This window comes from Canis lupus, chromosome 13, assembly GCF_003254725.2.
Source record: "Canis lupus dingo isolate Sandy chromosome 13, ASM325472v2, whole genome shotgun sequence".
NCBI classification, from domain to species: domain Eukaryota; kingdom Metazoa; phylum Chordata; class Mammalia; order Carnivora; family Canidae; genus Canis; species Canis lupus.
In genome coordinates, this window is record NC_064255.1 from 6,890,001 (window position 1) to 6,913,870 (window position 23,870).

Below are 23,870 nucleotides of genomic sequence, written 5' to 3' on the forward strand. Positions count from 1 at the left end.
AATAGTTTTACATAAAATGTTAGGAGGCATCACCAAAATGTTCATGATTACCTTATCATAAATACATAATGTAATTTTTAAGTAATTTAAACTTTGGTATGCATGAAAACACAAATTTTAAGCTCTGTTGGCAGGAGAAAAGCCAGTATTTTTGCTGTTCTATACATTACATGACTCCAAATTGTATCTCCTTGGATATGTCTCTCCAGTAAGTAGGTAGACCAGCAACACGCAGCCAGCTGCGTTAAGCCTTCTCATGAGGACCTTCAAGGAAAACAAGCTAATACATTTCTTATCTCCTTTTCAAAACCTTAACATCTCTGTAAACACCTAGAAAGATGATTGTTCCATGGGAATTTTCCAACTTGTGCACAAAAGTAATGTTGCTATTGGTAAATTGTTAAAGATGATGTTACTTTTACTGATTTATTAAGAGATATTTTAAGTATTAATGTTTAAACATCTATTTTAAAGCATTAACATTTTTTCTCTAATTTAGTAAAATTTTAATATGCCATGATGGTCAAAATTTTAGAACTGAAGTAGAAATCAAGTCACACTGCAGATGCCAATATATCTGTGAACTAAACTGGGATCTCCTAAGTGTAGAAACTGCCAACAGAATATGAATCCGAATAAAAGCCTCTGTAAACTTCTAGTATACTTCTAAAGTTTAGGCATTTAGAAGTGTTGCCAAGTTACTATTCATCTCAGTATGAATGGCTTTGACCTTGAATCTCTGGTATACTTCAAGATAGTTTAATTTACTCTATTAACACTAACCCTAATGCATACCACATTCATAAGGAGCCAGTTTGGCATCCTTTGAAAAATAAGCAGATAAAAACAAAGATTTTTCAATAGTTAGAACATAGGGCAAGCAACCGACATTTATTCTCATTCATTTCTTTCCCACTATGGAATAAATGCCAAGCATATTGATAATTGTTCAGACAAACCCATGAGTCATATTATCACCACTGCACAGACCCCCAAGAAGCACAGTAAGAAATAATAAACACTTAAGGATTTATTGATGCTTGCATTATTTATTGGGTTTGCCAATGATTGGCTACACATGGAAGAATATTCCACAAGAATATTGTAATTTATTAGACAACTTCCTCACTACCTAAACATTTGAATTCTGCTTCTGTACACAAGGACTGTGTCTTCTACAAATACAATGCAAGTCCTTACAGACATTTGTTCTATGAGTGACATCTCTAATATTTTTAATTAACACCAGATAAAATATCAGTGACTCTTCACATTGAAATATAAATTGATGTAATGACTGTTATTTCATCAATTTATTAATAGCCTACATTAAGTATTTCAAAAATATTTTAAAAATACAAAAAATAGTCATTAGGTGCTTAAAAATTTCTTCACACAATTTTTTTAATGGAAGGGAGATAGAATATGGGGAGGGGCAGGGGACAGAGAGAATCCTAAGCAGGCTCCACACCCAGCACAGAACCCTACTTCAGACTCAGTCTCACAACCCTGATATCATCACCTGAGCCAAAAATCAAGAGTCAGACATTGGACTGAGCCACCCAGGTGCCTCCTTCCCACAAAATTCTTAAATCATTCAGCTAAAATGTGTGCATATGCACATATGATTTTGCATATAATCTTAGGGTGCTCATGGACCTAGTGAAGTTCACCTATGGTCTTCTTAGATTCACGACTTCTTACTTGGCAGACAAGGGGATTTGTATGCATGACCACATCGTGACTGTAAATCTGAGAAAATTCTCTACCAGATTATCTTTATATTTCACTAAGAGATAATGTCAACTACATATGACTTTTGGGGGGTTGTCAAATGATCCTTTACCAAGACATTTTCCTTTGTAGTTCTTATAGCTGGGCAATCTACCATACCCCTGGTGATGTCATCAATAATGACATGTCGGTAGCAACTATAAACATTGCAGCCCTAAATTTGGCAGGCCCCAGGATCTCTAACGGTTCTAGAGAATTCTCTGGCCAAAGATTGGTGTTGTATCTGTCAGGTAATATTGACAATCTCATCAAAAGTGTTATTTCCACTGTCTTAATGCTTCCCTGCCTTCTTGCCATCTCTGAGTAGTTCCTAGAGGGTTTTGATGATCAAGGCAAAGACAGAAGGTGCCAGCTCAATCTGGGCTTGTCTGTTCTGAATGGTCAGGTTTACGGTAATCTTGACCCTTCTAGTCACTGGTTGCCAATGTCATCACAAACCTCTTCTGGGGACAGAACCAGAGGACCAGCTTTGGGGGCCAGGGCATATTAGACACAAACTTTCCCAACCACACACCTCAGTATAGGACTTGCTTTTGTTGGAGTCAAACTTGGATGGTGTGGCAGAGGCAGTTGGTGTGGGATAAACCCAGATGTAGGACCATTGAAGAAACTTATGCCTTGTCTTCTTTTGATCAGAAAGCCCTTTATAGAACTTTTAAATGTGAGCGTTTTGTGGTAGAAGATACTCTCTTATAAGCAAATATGATTTTAATATTTCATGTATACATATAGTTTCTATATAATTTTGCTATGTTCCAGAACACAGGAAACTAGAAGGATGAGAAAACAGACAAAAAGCACCCAAATTTAAATATATGTATACATTTCAATAGATACAAATATAGATTTTGATTTAAACACTCATTTAGATAGAAGAGTTCCTCATACCTTTACCCAGAATTCATAGACAAACTCTTAATTTGAGCACAATTTATACAAACTAGTTAGTTGGTTTCCTAGCTCACATCGGCTTAGAAAACGAAGTATCTGTTGGCAGTAGGAACATTAGCAATACTGGAAAGTGAACATCCAAAAAAATAAAATAAAATCCCACTAAGGAAATAAAAAATAAAAGTGCCAAGTCCTTAAGGAGTAGAGTAACTACCTCAATAACCCTTGAGAACACTTCTGTGAAACAATGCATGCTTCAAATGATTCTCTGTTCTCTGACCTCGGCCTAAGGGGGGAAACAAAACAAAAGGAAATACTTTAGATTTTAACAAGAGTTCCAGTAAAGAACTGTCAAATAACAACTTTGCCTTTAACGTAGTAACTAATACAGATCAAACCACTCAGTCACAGATTATGGCCGGTAAATGAAATGTAGTTGTCATCATTTTTGCCCAGTTCTTTGATGCAAATCATATATGTCTATGTGGGTACCTGGATTGCATTGAAGTTTCCTCTGCTGTTCCTAATGTTTTGTAATGTACTTAGGTTTTTCCCATCTCCTGGAATTGCATTAATGAATATTCATGTTTATAAGGAGAAATACACAAGCATATGGGGGATGCGTACTTGGCTGCAGAACCAGAATTCCCTATAACCTGTTTCACAGAAATATTCAGTTTGGATAAGTTTTCCTTTCTTTTCCTGGGAGAACAGTTTCAGCTGTCTTGCTTGTTGGTGCCTTTGATTGCTCTTGTGTAAACAGTAAAGGCACTTTGCAGCTATAGTTTTTCCAGGGCTTCTGGGCAGATATGCTTTTAACAGCTTCTTTCAAGTCTTCTTTGGAATGTTTCAGAAATGGTAGGGTAGAGGTTGATGCAAAAAAAAAAAAAAAAAAAAAGTCAACAATTGTAAGGAAATCACTGCCAGTACAAATAATGGATGTCATACTTCCAGGTCTATTTTGGGGAGAGTTGAATTTATGTTTCTCTCTGCAAGTTTGCTTCCTTATAACCTCCTTTTCTTTTCCCTAGATCCTTACCTAACCCCAGAAATTATTGTATTTGGCTTAAAATTACTAAAAATTGCTCCTTAATACTGGGGCAGTCTGGCTAATGGACCTAGGTCAAAATAATTGATCCTGAAGACAAGGAAATCTACCCAAATCCTTTATTTATGCTCTTCTTAATTTCATTACATGCTTCACAGACAACCAAAGCGGGGTTCAGAAATGGCAGCTATTACAAAGTGTTTAAATCCATTTGCCTCATATAGGTCTGTTCTACTAGAAATAAAATATTTCACAAACACATTTTTATCATCCTCTTCCCTGTCTCCTACAAAGGTTAAAACATAAAAGAAGGGCAAGGAGAAATACAAAAAGAATTGGTCAATATAAATATGAGAGATACTGGTTAATGTCAACATAATAGTGTTTATTCTAATGTAATATGAGAATAAAGCAATAAAATGATAATGGTAAATAATTTTCATAGCATAGAAATATGCACTAAAGGCAAATAACATTGTAAAATAATAAAATTAGCTTTAATTATGGGTGTGCAATTCTATATTATTAAAATACCAGAGAAGTCTAGCACACTAATGTTTAAATATAATATTTTAGAGTCATGGAAAATAGACAAGAAAACAATTTTCATGTAGAGCATAAGGAATACATTAAAAAGTTAAAATATTGGGCTGTTTTGTTGATTTACTCAGTAAATAGTTACTGTCCGGTTACTGTCCTAGGCATCAAATAGAATAGTAAACTTCTTCCCTTAGGAGCTTATATTCCATCAGGGGAATATAAGGTAAATAAGAGGTAAATAAGAAGGTAAATAAATGTATAACACATAGACTTTGTCAAATGCTAAAAAGTGTTATGGAGAAAAATAAGGCAGAGAGAAAAATAAAGCACAGAGGAGGTTTGAAATTTAAAATAGGGTAATCAGTGAAGACCTCACTGAGAAGAGGATATTTGAGAAGGCCTAAGGGAGCTAATCATTCAGCTGACTTGGGCAGGAATATTGCAGGTTGAGGCAGGAGTGCTGTGGCACATTCCAAGAACAGCAGGATAGCCCAGAGTGGCTAGACATAATCAAGGAGGAGGAGAGAGTAGCCTATGACGCCAGAGGACCCAGAAAAGAAACTGAGAAAGAGAAACCAGTGAGGTCAGAATACCAGAAGAGTGTGCTAAGTAGAAGCCAGAGGAAGAAAGTACTTCAAGGAAAAACTGTGTTCAATTTTTCTCATATTCAAGTAAGACAAAATCTTAGATATGACTCTTGGATTTAGCAGTGTCCTTGTGGATATTGACAAGATCAGTTTCCATATAGTTGTAGGAGTGAGCACCTAGTGGAAAGCCTGATTGGGAAATAGCAAACAGAGTTGCCTATTTCAGGGAATTTTGCTATAAATGAGAATAGATAAATAAGACCTGGGGGGTCATATTTTCTTGTTCTTCTTGTTTATGATACAGAAATTATAATATGTTTTCATGCTGATGGGAATGATCCAATTGAGGCTGAAAAAGTGATGTTTGCAGGAAAGAGGGCAGCATCTAGTACCCAAGTTGGGGGCTTGACCTTAACTAGGGGCATGGTTAACATGTCTGTAATTATAGTCAGGGCAACACAGTAGATGAACACTGCTGCACAAAGTTGATATGGAGGTGGAAACAAAGTTTTCTTTTAGTTACTACAGATTTCTTAGGGAAGCAGAAGCAGGAATGAGAAAGAATGGCTGGGGAATAGGTGCAAAAGAGCAAATAGACTAGGGAAATATAGTGTGATTGCTGGGAAACACTACCAACCCACTCAATGGTGTTGATCATGATTTTCAATGGAGACAGGACTGCTGTGTGTTTTTCTTCAGCTAGTCTGCTGCTGGTTGTAAATCCCAGACTACTCCAGTACAGTAAGAGAGAGTGAGAGAATGGAGGATATTTGCAAGGAAAGGCTTATGATTAATGACAGAAGGGGATATAGGACAGTGGGGAAAAAAGCGAAACTGGATTTTAGGTGCCGGTGACATTAGTGTTGAAACAAAAGTTCTAGAAAAAGTAAATTAGAGTGGTAAGAGCTATGGTTTGAGTGTGAGATGCTGAGATGTGAAATCATACAAGGGAGGGTCACAATTATTGGCCATTTTAATTTTTTTAAAGATTTTTATTTATTCATTAGAGACAGAGAGAGAGAGAGAGAGAGGCGGAGACACAGGCAGAGGGAGAAGCAGGCTCCATGCAGGAGTCTGATGTGGGACTCTATCCCAGGACTCCAGGATCACACCCTGGGCCAAAGGCAGGTGCTAAACCACTGAGCCACCCAGGGATCCCTTGGCCATTTTTAAAAAGCCTAGAGAATGAATGGTTGGAGATAGGGTAGAGAGGAAGGTCTCTGGGAGAGAAGAGGTCAAGGAACTGAAGAGTCCATATGATTGTCCACCTGGATATTGTGCAGTTTGTAATTACTAAGAAGTAATTACAGGAGCAGCACACCAGAAGTCCCAGGAGCTAAGTTTTCAAGAAATGATGACAAATGACATGGAAATCTCTAAATGACCATGGCAAGTAGTGACCCTGTGATCATATGATACTCGAAACATGTTTTTAGAATAAGGGAAGGAGAATAATCTGCAGCGAGGGCCAAGGACAACTATTCCACCTTCAGGTGAAGTGATACGCCATGGGATTTTCTCGTGGGAGGAAAATCAGCTACTATTCAAGAGGGGAATAGCCAGGAGGCAAAGTGAATGTTCATAGAAGGGGTTACGGCTGTGGAAGATTTTGCTGGTAATTTCCCTTGAGTATCAGTGGAGAAGTGTGAGGATTGGTAAAAGATGAGAGAAGAAATGTCAGTCAGGTTGTATGAGATCATATTATGAAGTTGAGGGTCACAGGAGACCGGGGCTTCTGAGAATAACTGATTAAAACAGATAAAGGGCACCTGGATGGCTCCATTGTTTGAGCAGCTGCCTTCAGCTCGGGTGATTTCAGGGTCCTGGGATCAAGCCCCGCATTGGGCTCCCTGCTAGGTGGGGAGTCTGCTTCTTCCTCTCCCTCTACTGTTCCCCCCCACTCATGCTCATGCTCTCTCTCAAATAAATAAAATATTTTTTAAAAATAAAAGAGATAAAATGGACAATAAGATTAATTTTAATCTATTTTTTTCTTGAGATATAATTGACATTATTTTGGTGTCAGGTGTACAACATAATGACTCACTATTTGTATGCGTTAGGAAATGATTGCCACAGTAGTCTAAGTTAATGTCCATAAGCACACAGTATTCGTTCCAGTTATGTCAGAACTTGGAGATGTAGTGAGCTATGAGTGTCAGGGAGGAACAGTGTGAGGCTAGCTAGGAACATGCAGGGGCCTGGTCTCCTCAATCCCCTGAGGGTGAGAAGAAAGCATGTGTGTTGAGGGGTGGTCTTATCTGAAACACTCAGATCCCCGGGGTCCTCTGGGCTCCCTTTACGAAACAGAGAAGCGCTTCCTATGAAACAGGCCCTGTGTGCCTGTGGTTTTTCAACTCCCAGTGCTTTATATACCAACTCATTTATTTGGAGCAGAGGCTCACAACAAACGTTCTTCCTTTAAATTACTTTTGCGTCTACCATAAACTAAGAATGAACATATTATATAGCACCCTCTTTCAAGCATGTATTTTTAATGCATACACAATCCACAAGAACACATTTTCTTCCATCAGCCCAAGTTTCATGATTTTCATAGATTTCTTCTTTTTTTTTTAATTTATTCATGAGAGAAAGAGAGAGAGAGAGAGAGGCAGAGGGAGAAGCAGGCCCCCTGCAGGGAGCCCAATGTGGGACTCGATCCCAGGGCTCTGGGATCACGCCCTGAGCCAAAGGCAGACGCTCAACCATTGAGCCACCCAGGCATCCCTGATTTTCATAGATTTCATTTATCATTCTCTACTTAGTTCAAAGTGTGGTTTTTTTTTTTTTCCTGAAAGGCAGCTGAGAAAAATAACAATAATAAATATTTGAATTATTACTGAAAGGGCATGTGAACTTTTTTTACCCTTCAACATAGAGATCACTTTTAAATCAAATCAAGTGAACCCCAAACCTTTAAAGCATCATAAATATGCATGTTGTAGACATGCACATAGACGAACTGTGAAAATGATATCCTGATATCTGACTTGCCTACAGAGCTAGGATTGGGCGTGGAGAATACTGACTTCCTCCCTCTCCTGGCTCTTTATCATTCTTTTTATAACTCTCTGTGGAAGTGTACATACTCTTAAATGGTTTAGCCACGGTGCATTACAAATGTTTGAACACTTCCACCAGTATCAAACGAGCAATACTCTTGCCTCAGTTCATCTTGTTCCTGGCACTGGGAACCATGGTCCCACCTTGAATGGCCAAAGGTTCTTACTTATATTCATAAATGTAGTCAGTACATCATTGGTGTGGCACCACAACTGTATACCTTACACTGTGCTCACCACAAGAATAGCTACCATCCGTCCCATACATGCTATTCCAGCATATTCCAGTGCTGAGGATGTAATGTAGATCCAAATAGATTAAGTTCATGTTCTCATGGAGGTCAGAAGGGCAGATACTAACAAACGTAAGATCACAAACCGAGTCCATTATAGAAAACAGGAAAAGAGAAGAACACAGTTCTCTGCTGGCTTATCACCAGGCATACACAATCAGATTGTATGTGAATAAGTTTGTGTGTGTGTGTATGTATGAGTTAGGGAAGGTCAGGGAAAGCTTTCTTGAAGAAATGACCTTTGCATGGGCTGAATTTGAAGGATGAATTAAATCAAATAGGAATAGAGTGAAGATTTCTAACCAGTGAGGACAGCATGTGCAAATGGTCTGTGGCGCTGAGTGAATGGTCCACTTGAAAAAACTTAAAGAGGGCCATTGTGGCTGGAATAAGGACACAGAAATTACTTTGATGCACCCTGGGCCATATCATTATACACATACAATTGCATCCTGGTAATCTTATAACTTAATGCAGGCATTGTTTTCTCCTCTTCTTTGCCATTTTTGGCATGGTAAATACCAATTATCTCAATGATTTTAAGGGAATAATACAGTTGTACATATGTTCCATCTTAAGCATCCACAAAACTATCCACCCAGCAAGCTCTAGCTCTTCTTTTCAAGATCAGTTTGAATGTCATATATTCTCCATCCCCACTCCCTTAGTTTTTTATGTATCCTTATACTATATAACCCTTAACAAACTATATTACAGAACTGACTTTCTATATTATACTCCTTTACAGAGACTGTAGATTGTATCATGTCTACCCAGTATCTTACAGTGACTGCCTCATAGTAAATTAGGTCAATTTACTATTGCTCAATAAATGTTTATTGAATTGAATTATCCTAAACATTTCAGATTCTTCAGATAAAGGCATCACATAAAACAGCTTGTTCCTGTATGTGCTTCTACACCATCTCATGCATGTGTTTACTGAAAGAAACAACGAAACAAAAGCATATATTGTAACTATACTTCATAAGAGAATACATATAGAGTGTTTTGGGGAAGCATAATTAATTAAACCCAAACAAGTTACCAATATTATCTTTTTTTTTTTACCAATATTATCTTTAACTTACATGTATCATATGTCAATGATACAACATGGTCATCAATCTATAATTTCAGAGAGCTGTGCTTGAAGGGTAAGATATGTATTATTATCCAGGATTTGTCATCTATTCCGGATATTTTAGCTTGGCTTAGTTTCTGAGAATTAAGAATAATTTTTGAAAATAAACTTAATGTTGTAGAATTATTACTAGTTTTTAAATTCATCCCAGTTGTGATTTTAACATCCAGTTATGTACAGGAGAATGGCAATCCCATCTACTGAATTGAATTAATGCCCAACCAAATAAAAATGCTTATTTTATTAAGAAACCTTTGAAGTGTAAGGGATATATACTGAAAGCATCCTTTGTCTCCCGGAGCTGTGGGTAAATGAATGCTTTAGTGGCTTTTCAGGAGAAGGTCTTTGCATCCCATTCCACAGCAAAGTTAAGGAGTATCTAGTATGTCAGATAAAAACTTTTTGGCCCAACTGTTGGGAATCTATAGCTCCTTTCAAAAACAGTGCTGAGTAGTGAAATGATATCATTCCCAATATATTCATGCTGGACCTATTTGGAGGAAAATGTGTCATTGGTAACTATTATTATATAATTATAAATTTGAGCTTTCAGTTGGAATTGTTAAGTCTTTTTCAGTTAGTATTTCCCATTGTGTAAAATATCAAAGTAATAACAAATGCTCATTTGAAATGTTCTTGTTTTATTGGTATATGAGTCACACATTGTTGATTTTAAGAAAAGCTATGAAAAAAACGTGACAGGATAATCTGTATTCTCCTAGCATATATGTGAAAATAAGAATACTAAGAGAATGCATATACCTATGTATATGTGTGTGTATGTGTGTTATAGCACAGTTATATGGTATAACTATAGAGCTTCTTTTTATGGAAGTATAGTTGATGTACACTGTTACATGAGTTTCAGGTGCACAGCATAGTGATTCAACAACTGTATACCTTACACTGTGCTCACCACAAGAATAGCTACCATCCGTCCCATACAATGCTATTCCAGTACCATTGGCTATATTCCCTCTGCTCTTTCATCCCCATGACTTCTTCATTCCATAACCGTGGAGCATTTTTTGTTGTTGTTCTTGTTTTTGGTGAATTTTGATCCATTGGGAATAGCAAATATGATCTCAAACCTCAGCTCTTCAGCAAACATTCAAACCTAAATCAGAAACAGTTGCCCCTCTTTACCTTTGTTAAGGCTGACACAATCTTTAGGTTGACCCAAGGAAATCATGCTTGTTATTGCAGACACCAAATATTGCCTTAAGGACATTGTCAATTTGTCCTACCATTCCTGGAATAGAACTAAAAATGTTATGAAACTAGCAGGTGTGTAAAATAATACTATGTTCAAAACATGTTATTTTTCTCTGAAATATATGGATGCTTGAATGAACTCAAAGGGTCTGTGACACAAGAAAAAAATTAAATAGCAATTAAGGCACATTTTTTTCTTATTTCAGCATATAAAGACAAGGAAATGTAATGGTTTTAATAATTAAGGATGCAGACTAATGAACACATTTTGCAGGACTAATAAAAACTTTCTGTTATCATCTCTATTTTTAAGAATGAAGAAGGCATTTCCTTAATGCACTTCACTGCTCCCCTTGCCAGCTCTGTTCAGGCTCAGAATTTGATAATGACATTCCCAAATTGTAAAAAATTAAAAAAAAATCGCATTAAAATTGATTTAAGTCCCACTTTCCAAATCAGTTAACCCAAAGGTTAAGTGCTACTGCACTTGACCTAAGAGAAAGTTTGGTCCCCTTTCATAAGACCTGAGTGTAAAGAATAAAGACAGCATTTTTCTTCTTCTCTTTTTAAAAGAAACCACATGTAATGTTCTCTGAGTTAAGTTTTACCATTCATAATGAATGCAGTCTCGCCATTCAAATGCGACCATAAGTACACAGAAGATAAGAATTTAATTAAATGTAGATTAAAACCAAACAGGAAAACACACTAGCTGATAATTTTATCCCATCCTCTGGCCATATTTTTTATACTTCCTTCTTGTTCTTCTTTGGGCTATAGCTTATCAACATGCCGATAGTACCATAACTCATTACATCTGATGGTGCGGTGGAAATGTGCAGGCTCTGTGCTTGGATTTCCAAGGCACTTAAAATGCAAAGCATGTAAATGTCTCTGTTAAATATAGTAGTGTGGTAACACTGGTGAAAAGGAAGTGATTCTGAAGAAATCCTTAAACCTCTTACAAGATGCATTAGTATTGCATAGTAGCAAATGAAATTTTCAAAGTGGAACCAATTCATGTATTCACACAGCTGTGGTATGGCTTAATATTTTGAGGTTGAGCTCCTTTAGCAGTTGGCAAGTTTGAGTGCCAATCAACTTGCTTAGTTTACTTCAGCAAATGTGCGTTTGAGTACATAAGCATCTGTATCTCTTTGCAGGTAAATGGGGTTTTTTTTCTATTGTTGACCAAAATATAATAACAATATCTTTGTGCTTGAATGTTGTTCTCGTTAATCTTCTATAAAACATCCTTAAATGATCTCCTATTGAGTCTATTGAGACTGTGAAGGTCACAAAACCTCAAAGATAAAAGAAGGGATAGAGGCATGAGTGAGTAAGACAGTTCGTATATATTATTTATGCTTAGTCAGTTTATCTAATTTATATTAATAATTATTTCTAGTCATTGTAGAAATAGGCAATGAACAGTTAGAAAAATCTTGGTCATTGTAAAGGAAGGCTCTAGAACAAACAATATTTTAAAATCCAAAAGAGAATATATATATTGAGCCTGATAATTAAATATTAAACTAAGGCTTAGAATAGCAATGTGCAGTCTTGATGTATTAAGTACTAGTAAAGGATAATGGAATCATTAATATATTTGCATTTTCTATATCTAATGCTAAGAGCCCTAAGAAGTAGAACACACTTTTTTTTTTTTTTTTTTAAGCAGACATAAAATGTTGAGGGCATTCTGTCTTTTGAAAGGTAAATAAGTGGTTGTAATCGGTTGCCTTTTTTTTTTTTCTGGCAATGGGTTATTTGGTTTATACTGATGAATAGAGTTTTTCAATTAAAAATTGATCTGAAAAAATGATTTATGATTTTGCTTCTTTAATGTAATTTTGAAGTTCTTGGTGGTTTGAAGTACTAAACTGATAGCACCACTTTCTCCGCATTAATTGTCCCATGATCACTTTGCACCCAAATTGGTGTAACATGATGCATTGATACAGCTGCCAATTTTGCCTTTAGGAATAAATCAAAAGGATTAACTCAGTTTTTAAGGATACCAGAAATTTTACCATCTAGAGAAACAGTGTTTAATGGAATGAACCTCTATGTTCTTGCCATTAAATCACTGAGAAAAAATGAGAGCCCCAATATAGAAATGACCTGAATTGCTGGCAATAGCTGGACATAGTGGTTTTATCCAGACTACTGGAGACATTGCTGAGGCTTCGGTAATAGTCTCTATCAACTCATTTTCCTTCCATTCCCTTTTCATAAATAAATTTGTTTCAGTGGCAATATTAAGAAGGAACAAAAACAAAACTACGGAAAGTAAAACTGAAGTGCAAAACAGAGGAACATATTTTGCCATTCTGAAAGGCTACAATTAAAATGCTTCTGCTATTAAAAAAAATTAAATATAAAAATATAAAAAGAAAACCTACCAAGTAGTCTGCATATTTCTGTGTAATGTGTAAGAGGTAAAATTACCACTTGCTAAGGCGCTCTAAGAAAATGATAAGAGATTTAAAAAACAAAATAAACTGTCTCAGTAGGGTTAAGCATGTGACTCTTGATTTCAGCTCAGGTCACAGTCTTAAGGTCCTGAGATGAAGCTCTGCATTGTGCTCTGTGCTCAGTGGGGAATCTGCTTAGGATTCTCTCTCCCGCTCCCTCTGAGTCCCACCCACCACTCATGTACATTCTCTCTCAAATAAATAAATAAATATTAAAAAAAATAAATAACGAAACAAAAACTCCCTGGCATGTCATGAGAGCCGGGAAAGATTTCTTTAAGCATTAAGTGAAATAAATTGTCCCCTTTGATCAAATACATATTTAAAGGCAAATAGAGAGGGACACCTGGGTTGGGCCTCTAACTCCTGGTTTCGGTTCAGGTCATGAATAGGGTCCTGAGGTCAAGCCCCAGGTCACATGGGCTCAGTGCTCAGTGGAGACTGCTTAGGACTCTCTTGCCCTCAGCCCCTCCCCCCCACCTCTAGGATAAATAAATAAATCCTTACCAAAAAATAAGGACAAGTGGACAAAAATATTTCTATGAAACAAGCATTACTTCCTCCATGGGCTCCAGTCTACCTTAGATTGTTTTCGTTTAAGAAGTTCTAAGAAGCTTTAGGAATCCCCTGCATACCTTGCAGAACGCTGTTATGGTATGTCCTGGTCATGTTTGTGTTTTTCTCTGCTTAGGACTGCCAGATCTTTAAGAGCAGTCCTCTACAAGGTGCCACAAGGTGCCAAGGGATTGTTAGGTCATAATCAACAAAATCTTTTGTAAGATGGAAAAGAGAATGGGGTTAGAGGGAGATAGGGAGAATGGAAGGGAGGAGAGAGAAAAAACAGTAGTAAGGGAGAAGGCACAGGCAGAAAGAAAAGGAAGGAAAGACACAGAAAAGATGGGAGGCAGAGGGGAATTTGGCTCCCCCACAAATGCTATTCTGTTACCTTTGGTGCTTTATCAAGTTGGAAACAATGCCAGTATCATAATTAAGAATTTGAATGTAATGAATATTTCAGGGAGAAAAACATGGAAGTAAGGTTGTGTAAGATTTCTTCTGGACCATATCAGTGAGTGTCAATGACAGAAAACCAAGAACAAGGAACATACATTTGGTAATGCTTGGTCAAGGGCAAAAGACAGAGAACAATATGGGGCTAATATTTATTGAATACCTACTGTGTGATGAGACTTTATATGTTCTTTTATTGAAATCTTAAAAAAAAAAAAAAAAAAAAAGGCCTTGTAGAATGAATTGTCCACATCTTACAGAAGCAGAAACCAAGTCTCAGGAAGTATGAATAACTTAACTACCATCAAAGAGTGAATAGATTCCAGAATCTATCCCAAGTTGATAGATCTCAGTAACATCTCTTGGTAACTTGTCTCTGCAACCAACTCTCCTGCTTCCAATGCTGTGGTTTTATTTTATTTTTAAAAAGATTTTATTTATTTACTTATGAGAGACACAGATAGAGAGGCAGAGATGTAGGCAGAGGGAGAAGCAGGAAACCTGATGCAGGACTCTATCTCAGGACTCTCAGATCATGATACGAGCCAAAGGCAGACACTGAGCCACCCAGGTGCCCCGCCCCCCCCGCCCCCCCCCCCCACCCCCGGCAACTCTATGGTTTTAGTTCATTGCATGTGTAATTTTATCTGAAATGAAATTACCTTATTAAATTAATTGCTTCAAAAGTACTCTTATAGCTGCAGTTTTTTAACTTAGTTTTTTAAAATTTTATAAATAGTATGTAAAATAGTGATTTTTTAAAAAATCAATATTATTCAAGGAAAATGAAATTAGATTGGTATAATAAAATATTTCTGGAAATTATTAAAACAATGCATATTTCTAAGTTCTGTGTTAGAAATTATTTCTGTCGTGATTTTATTGAGGTTCTTGAGAGATGAGCAGTTTGGCTCCATATAGCATATGTGTCCATTTGGATGCTGAATCCTTTGGTTGCTACACTTTGAGCTGTTTTTTTTTTTTTTTTTTTTTTTAGCTGTTTTTTTAAGGCTGAAATGAGCAAGAGTAATGCTCATAATTTGCTTGATTCAGAAGAGCAACACTGGTGGAGCACAACCAATTTTGCCAAGAGGGAAATTGGTGAAATGTATCTTAGAAACAACTATGATGTTTTAAATGTAAATTTAAGAAGTCTATTTTGGGGAAAATGTACAAAAAGAATTTTCATAAAAACAGGCTTCTCCTGCAACAAAGCTACTAAAAGAGCTCTGACCACCCAGGATATTTTAACTCTACCCTTTGTCCAAGGGAGACTGTGGTCTCATCAAGCCCTGTAATAACTGAATTTTCAGTTCAGCGTGCAGACTTTAAGTGAATACAAGGTAGATGTTTCCAATCAAGTTTGATAATTTCTTCAAAATATTCTGTATGTTAATAAGGTGCAAGTAGTAGGGAAATGTGAAGAGGTAAAATGTTTCCCTACCGATAATCACACTATACAGACTTTAAACGTTTTTACAAATGCTCAAAAGTACAAGCCTTATTTATTTCCCTCTTTCCAAACTGCATCATGGAAAATGCAGTAATAGAGAAAAACCAAAGTGGATTGCAGGAGTCTGCATGGCTAGGAGAAAATTATGTGTCTCAAATAATTAAATAAACATAATTATAACCGAGAGTAGAAGTTAAAATATTATTAAAATATTTCTGTTGGTGGGTAGGTTAGTCACATCCATGGTAGTGGCAAAATTGGAAGTCGGGTTGTAACGAATGCATGTTACAGCATTAAACAATAACACATTCTTCCCAGGAAAACTAAAATGACAGGTGTAGCCATTGATGCTTCAAGCATATACTCTGACCTCAAGACTCACAATCTGCTACAGTCTGTAGAGCACATACTGTGGAGTCAGAATTATGTTGAGGGAAGGGACTAGAAAATGTCGTATAGGACCCTCATATTATTTACGGCAAAATAGGTATTTCAATGTCTTATAGAGATAGCATTTAAAAAATAAAATGGAAATGAACATCTCTCTGACTGCTTACTTCTCCTTCTCATTTTCTTGAGCACAGAAGGAGGTTTGTGAGCGATGGAGGCTATATTTATGTAGCTTTTAAAATGGATGATGCTGTGGTATTTGACCTAAGGTACATTATTTAAAAAAAAGTTATTCAGCCGAGTGTCTCTTAGTTATATTGAAACTGAATTCTTGCTGCATTTTTTATTGAAACGGGTTGCCTTAATGATCTGGGCTCATAGATTTCAGAATTATGCAAAAGATGCAAATAAAACTAGCATTAGTTAAATTCATATTTCTGAAATACATTCGTTATTACATTTTGTAGTTCTCTACAGAGCATTACTTTGTGCTTGGTTTTGCTCATATTTCCAATTCTGTCTAATTCTCAGTCACAATTTTTACATTATAACCCACTGAAGATTTTCCTTTTTTTTTTTCATTTCGGTAACCATTATTTGAATCATAAAAAAATGCATTACTGTATTCATAATGTACTGCTCATGTGACAGTTTTTGAACTTTAATATTCTTTTCTGTAATATGCCGGCTTAGCAGCCTATAAAAGAGACATATTGTTTGTAATGTTTCTTCCCCACAACAAATGATGTGATTCTGGGTTTTATGAAATGGCAGTAGTTTTCTAAATTTGTGATTCTTCTGTGTTCCGTTGTCAAGAACAGTTGTACATCTGCTCAGCACAGACTTTCCGAGACTATGAACTTTAATTGAGGAAAAATAATGAGAGTTCAGGGACTACTGATACGGAGTCGGTGGCAAAGCAGGTGCCCTGCTGCCAGATCAATGGATTATTTACTCCTTTGTCATAAACAGGAAACAGTTGGTTGTTTGTGGTGACTACACGCATATTTTAAAGCCCGGGTACATATTTTCTCCTTCCTTGTCAATGTAGAACATTTTAAATAGTGCTTAACTTATGATTTAACATAACTGTATAGAATAAGCAAACAACACTTGTTCTGTTTTAATTATTAACCACCTTGTTTGAAAAAAGAACTTTAGGAGTGATTTCAAGAACACACATCATATGTGCTTCCAGCCCTTACCTCTCAACTCGTATGGTTGCAGTCATAAACCCTCTATATAATGGTCTAAATATTTTTCTGCCTCTCTTTATAGACGTCTGAAAGTAGAAGACCTTTTTTTCCTCCCTAAATACAGAAGGAAATCTAAAATATAAATTGTAGACAGTTTTAGCATTTCATTAGGACACCCTAAGAGTTTGCACAAGGTTTTCAAACCACTCAAATAGAATTTTCTCAGGATATAATTGGGAGGAGGGCAGGGGAGCAAAGCTCAGCATCCTTTTTCTGAGTTCAAAAATCAACCACGTCCGGCTTTCAGCAGGCATGTGATTTCTGAGTATGTTGGAACTATCTCCGACACACCTGAGCAGGACCAACCTAAGAGGCTAGGGTCACCCAAAGGGGGCGTGCTCCTCTCTCAAAGCTCCTCATTAGCAAACTAAACAAAGAGCTGTAGGATGCCTGGAATTAGCTGCAATTTCCACCATGACAAGTGACTTTTTGTGTTACATAATGATATGCTGGGAATTTAAATCCTAGGTTCTAGAGATCAGTGGTTTAAATTCTAATGATGGGTTTTGTGGCATGGAAATCTGACTTTTAACACGGAGGTTGGAGACCATAGAAACCATAACATAAAGTTTATACACAGAGCCCACCCGTGGACAGCTCCTCTGAACCCTCAGACAGTTCACACAAACCTCATCTCTCAACCAGAAATGTTATAATTGAACCTGTTCCTGGGAATAGTCTTCCTTTTTACTATAAACCTCTCTTAATTTCTTTTGGAATTGGGATTACTACTGGAACTGTGAATTATGTTAAAAAGAACTCCCACCAGAGAAAAACAAATGTATGTCAAAGAAAAAAGAAACTTGAGGTTCTAAACTGCAAATTTAAAAATCAGTAAATTCAAAGTACAGTTAGCCAAGCTATGATATCTAGCAATCTGATTAACCTGCCTGAAAGTGTGAAAACATTTTGGCAAAAAAAATTAGTGTGTGTTTTTCTTGTTTGTTAACTATATATTCACTGGTACATAAAGTAATGTAATAATGCAGCTTTCCTAAGACAAAGTCATGACAAATATATCATCCAACGTGGAACTAAAAATAATACTTCAATTCTTATTCATATACTATAATCACTATTAGTTAAAAGTGTCATTTTTTTAAAAATGTGTCATTCTTTAAGTGAGGATTGGATTGGATGTTGCAACAACTGTTCACACCCAGTATGAGTCTTATAACATCATTAGCATGTCCAGTGTGCTGCTATATATTTTAAGAATGCTTATGTTTACATTTTCACTTATGTTTTCTAAATATTACATGCAAGTATTCACTGCCTAATACTTCCCCATTACTAATCACAATAATAAATCTGGTTATTGAGGTAAATGTTAAATTCTCCATCTGTAGGAATAAGACAAAAAAGGAAATCCACTTTTTTCCCCCCAGCGGGGTGGATGGAGGTTGCTAGTTCAGAGTCAACAGAATTTCCTTTGAGTCCAAAATCTAGAATGGGAATCAGGGCACACTGCAATTACAAAAGAATGAAATATTGTGGTTGCTTATGTCTATTGATAAAATTGATGAAGCAACATTTCTATGTTGCTTCATTTCTGTCTAATTTACAAGATAAGTTGAAGATATTGAACTTAAAAGCAAATATCCAGCTATAAGTCTGTATTCAGCTGGCTATATAAAGAATCTCTTGATCCACTGTCTTGAAAATATGCAGCATCAGAAGTAGAATTATTCATTCATAAATGTGTGTTTTATTCTAAACAGCAGGAAGTAGTAAGTACAGGCTTCAAATTCTGTCATGCCAAGCAGAGATGAAAAGTTTGAGATGAAGTGACATCAGTGAAAATTCTCTGAATAAAAGACATCAGGAGCAAAGTCTTTGTCTAGGACCCCTGATCTCTTGGATGAATATTGCACAAAATTTCTTGTTCTATGACCTGCCGTTCTCATTTGAATCTAGTTTCTCTAAAGGAATATAAGGAATGTGAATTATAAGAGAAAAGTGCTAGTGACTAATTTTTTCTATTGATGGAGGTAAAGCATGTATTTGTTTGTGTGTGTGTGTGTGTGTGTGTGTGTTTCCTTCTTAACACAGATATGTCAGAGGGATAACAAAGAACAAAACCGGGACATGATTTGGAAGCCCAAACATGACGATTGCAATGTTAGCCCCGGCTGTAGAAAATTTAAGTAGCTCTTATTAGGAGGATTTTTGTAGTGGGTGAACAAGTCTGCCTAAATACAGACCTTCAGTGTATCTGCTTTCCTGCATTTTGTGATGATCAGGGGAAATTTAATGTGTGTGTGTCTGTGTGTGTGTGCTGTGATAATTGTAGTAGTAGTCTCAGTGGAGACAGAGAAGGCTAACTCTATTTTCAGGAAGATGTTCAGTTGAATGAAAATGGGGCAAAATACCGAAAACTTTATTGTCTTGAAAATGAAACTTGATTTTCTAGGAAATAAAAATCATTTAAGAAAAAGCATCTGGGAGACTTCATAATGATTTTATTGACCTAGTAAAAAATTATTTTCCAACAGAAGTTTTGAGCCTATAATAAAACCTTTATGTCAAAAATTACCCTTATGCAAGGAGATTAAAGCATACTGCAAGCCTTTCAGAAATGCTATTTTCAGAATACCTTCTGATGATTATTGGTCTCTTTTTTCTGTAAAGTTCTATAGAGAATATATTTTAATTAGCTTCCACTTGATACTACTTCATACACACGGCCCAACTCTGACCCAATGTCTGATCATATAGAATACATTACAAAAGAACTGGCCATTTGAGTGCTTTAATATAGCTTTGCATTAATGTCAGGCATCGTTTAGACAAGGCATTAAAAGTGTTATTTTAATGACTGAAATGTGTTGGGTAGAAGAGGCTTAATCTTTATAGGAAGAACAATTTCAATTAGCTCTAAAATATTAATTTGTTGATACAACTATATACTCTAATGTATTTGACTACAAAATATCTTGTGAATAATACATTGCTAGAATCCACTTGTCTTATGATGTAACTTATACTGCTTTTAAAAACTAAGGCTGCTAATTTTATAGCCACCATGAATCAGTTAAAAAATAATTTTTAAAAACTTGCGCATTTTTAATGTTGAAGGCTATTTCTATCCCCCTGCCCCCCAAAGTAATTTGTAAGGCTATAAATAAAATGTGCAATCTCTGGCTAGTAAGATATTCAATAGGTTTTAAATATGATATGGCTATCTGTCTTAAAATTTTAAGGGCATTTTTATTTATTTGTTTACATGGTGAGCGTAAGATATTCTCCCTGGAAACAGTTTGTCTCACGGTGCAAAGTGTGAAAATATGAGAACAAAAATAACTGCATACCTTAATCTTACTATTGTGTTTCTGGGAACTAAAAATGCTGCTGTTCTGGCTTTTACTCTCCTTGAATATCTCCCTGTAGCCTTATCTTTCCATTGTGCTGGCTGTTTATTGCAGCATCTTGGCATTGGTTTTCATGGCTGCACATGTGGCCCTGCCTTAAGGTGAGCGAGAGTCACATAGGTAAACATCCTGTAGCCCTTCTGAAAATGTGCTGTTTTCCCCAGCAGCTAACCAAAAATTTGTGATTGCTTCATAGACTTCTCAGGGCCCATACAAGGCACAAGCAACATGGGTGCTTCTGAAATGCTGGAACACCATACGCCAATATGGAACGCTAGTCTCCTGGCTGGGATGGCGTTAAAGCTCCCTTTATGCCACACCGGAGCAGCTGGCCAAAATGCAAAACTCTGCCGGGCAGTCAAAGGTTTCAGACATCCCGATCAATGCTCCCAAACAAACTAATAAAGTAGGAACAATGGCTTTTGCCTAGGTGGGCCTACAAAGCATGCGTTATCTTCCGTACCTTTCTTAGTGACTCTCACCATCATCCCTGGCATCAGTCCCAGCTAACCTGATTGATTCTCAAATATATGAAAACTAGATTTAAATGTGTGTGTGTGTGTGTGTGTGTGTGTATACACATTTCTTGCACAATGTAAGACTGGAAGGGCGAAAATGCTGAGTTTGTAGCAAAGCAGAGCCACACAAATGCAGTTTTTCAACTAGGTAGAGCAGGCTTTTGTCGTAGATTTCATGCAGCAGTTGGCATTGGCAGTATTGCAAAAAGAGATGTATTCTGTTGTGCTCTGTTTGATCAAGTGCTAAACCCTTGTGATCAATAGAGAGACAGATGTCGGGTGCAGATGGCGATGCCGTGATACCTGGGGCAGCGCGGGCCTGCCAGAATGACAGAATGAGAACAAGGAAGAGCAGCAATGCAACAGAATGTGACAAATGAAATTAGGGTTTATACTAGTCGATAATTTACAGCTAATACAAAGTGACAGAATTTTTCAGTACCCAGTATATTTTACTTCCAGTAATGCTATAGCCAATAAAGGCATATTTCATGCAACATAATAAAATGAAAGCTGTGGGGAAATATAGTCCAACCATTTTTTATTATGTTACAACTTTTAAAATTGATCCCTGAGAGAATACTAATAGCATGCAAGTCTTGTTAGAGTGACGTCTAAAGGCATTTTATCTCCAAATTTATAGCAGCCCCGGCACTTACTCTCATTGCATATTAGACTCTTAAGTTGAAGGCAGGTAACTTGGTAGTGACCCAAAATGCATATGCTTTGCTTTAAAATATATATTATTTATATATATATTAAAATATATATTATGAAAAGCTCTTCCAGTCTGTTTATAAAATTGTAAAAACAATGATCAATTTCACTTTAGTAAGAAAACATTCTAATTTCCTATATTAATGATGATGTTTAATCAGTCACCTGTGTAATTAAAAATGAAAATCTAAGCACATATTAAAAATTTTCCTCCTCAGCCAGGCCAAAGCCATAGTTCATATATTCGGAATATATTTTATGACTCTATAATCTTAAACTTCAGTACCTTGAAGTGACAACTTTGCAGTAATGCTTAGTGAATCAGTTGATGTCCTTTTATGACTTAGCCAAATTCTCTATATTCTTGAACATACTTATGCACATACTCTCTAGTGACCTGCTACCAGTCTGGGAATGGTAGAAGGTGGTTGAATAGAACCATCTCTCAGCAAAACTACATGGCGGGCTCTTTTCTTTGCATTGTCTCTTACCTCCTTTGCTTTTCCTCCTCCCTTTGGGCTTTTGGTGTTCTGAAGCCATGCCACATCTGCAAAAGATAACTTCATAGAACTTATCAGCGTGGGACCCCCACCAACGTCTCCCATTATTCAACTATTCACTGAGAAGCAGAATTTCAGTATCTTTTCTCAGGGCATTTTTTTAAAGATTTTATTTATTTATTCATGAGAGACACGGGGGATGGGGGTAGAGAAACCGGCAGAGGGAGAAGCAGGCTCCATGCAGGGAACCTGACAGGGGACATGATCCCCGGTCTCCAGGATCCCACCCTGGGCTGAAGGCGGCGCTAAACCACTGAGCCACCGGGGCTGCCCTCTCAGGGCTTTTGTAACCATATCCAGATGAAACTTCAAAGTTGGAGAGCCCAGCATGATGGATGGTCTGATGAAGGCGTATTGGGGAGCATAGGAATTTCCTAACCCTTACTCAGGTATAGTAATGGACAGCAAGACCCATGGCTGCCTGTGACATTGGCAAATGTATATTAGAACTATTAATGGGTAGATCATCACAATTTAAACAAACTTTCCTAAGTGACTGCTTTCTGAGTACTGAAGAGGACCCAAGACATATCCTTCAGTGGCAGTAATCACCGACATCTCTCATTGGCTCCAGTGGGAGCATTTACAACTATGACATCAGTGAAAGAAGGGACAAGATCATGGTGTTCACTGCAGTTCTGAAAATTGTGGGAGTCTTGTCTATCCAAGATAATACATGGCAGCTGAAGATATCATACACAAACACACACACACACACACACACACACACACACACAATGCTCTATTCATTTACTCCACATACAATTGCAGGTGACTTTTATATAACAGCTACATTATACTTATTATCCATAGGTGTGTCATAATTCAAGCTTAACCTAATAAAAGATGGACCAGGGGTGCCTAGATGCTCACTTGGTTGAGCATTCAACTCTTTTGGCTCAGATTATGATCTCAGGGTTATGAAATCGAGCATCAGGCTCTATGCTCAGTGCAAAGTCTGCTTGTTCCTCTCCCTCTGCTCCTCTTCCTGCTTTCTCTCTCTTTCTGAAATAAATAAATAAAATATTTTAAAAATGTATAAATGGATCTATGGCTCTAAAATGAGTATTTATAATTACTGAAAGCAATTTGTAATTGCTAAAAGTAATAGAGCAATAATATTCCAGGTATTTCAGCAGATATTATGCTTTGGGGCTTGCTATTTCCATTCAATTTTAACAACAAAAAAAACCTCTTGCTCTATTTTTTAGGAAACTGATTGTGAAATCTTAGAAACATATTGATCAAAAACCTTAACTAGATCTTTAATAAAGGAGACTAAAGTGTGCATCCCTTGGTTATTCTAACCTACCAAATATAAGAGCTGTTGGAGAAGGCAGTGTTAACTCTGAAGTCTCATACAGAAAATATGCCTCAGGTATACTCAGGTGGCCTATTATAATATGAATGGATCATTCATTTTGGAAGATATCCGCAGCTGGACCCAGAGTCATTCATTATATGAAACTCATGCTTGAGCTTACTGGTCTGTGCTATCAGGCATCTTCTTATTTAGATCATGACATTCCCTTCCAAAGAT

The 23,870-nt window shown here is 36.7% G+C and overlaps 1 protein-coding gene and 1 long non-coding RNA gene across 6 annotated transcripts in view; one reads left to right on the forward strand and one right to left on the reverse strand.

The window, feature by feature from the left end:
* ZFPM2 (zinc finger protein, FOG family member 2) overlaps positions 1–23,870 on the forward strand; it is a 457,957-nt gene that overhangs the window by 393,552 nt on the left and 40,535 nt on the right. The gene's annotated exons all lie outside the window — the stretch shown is intronic.
* On the reverse strand, positions 11,230–14,002 carry LOC112662086 (uncharacterized). Its single transcript, XR_003138204.3, has 2 exons — positions 13,690–14,002; positions 11,230–11,881 (listed from the first exon to the last, which is right to left on the reverse strand). It is a non-coding gene; the product is annotated as an uncharacterized LOC112662086 (long non-coding RNA).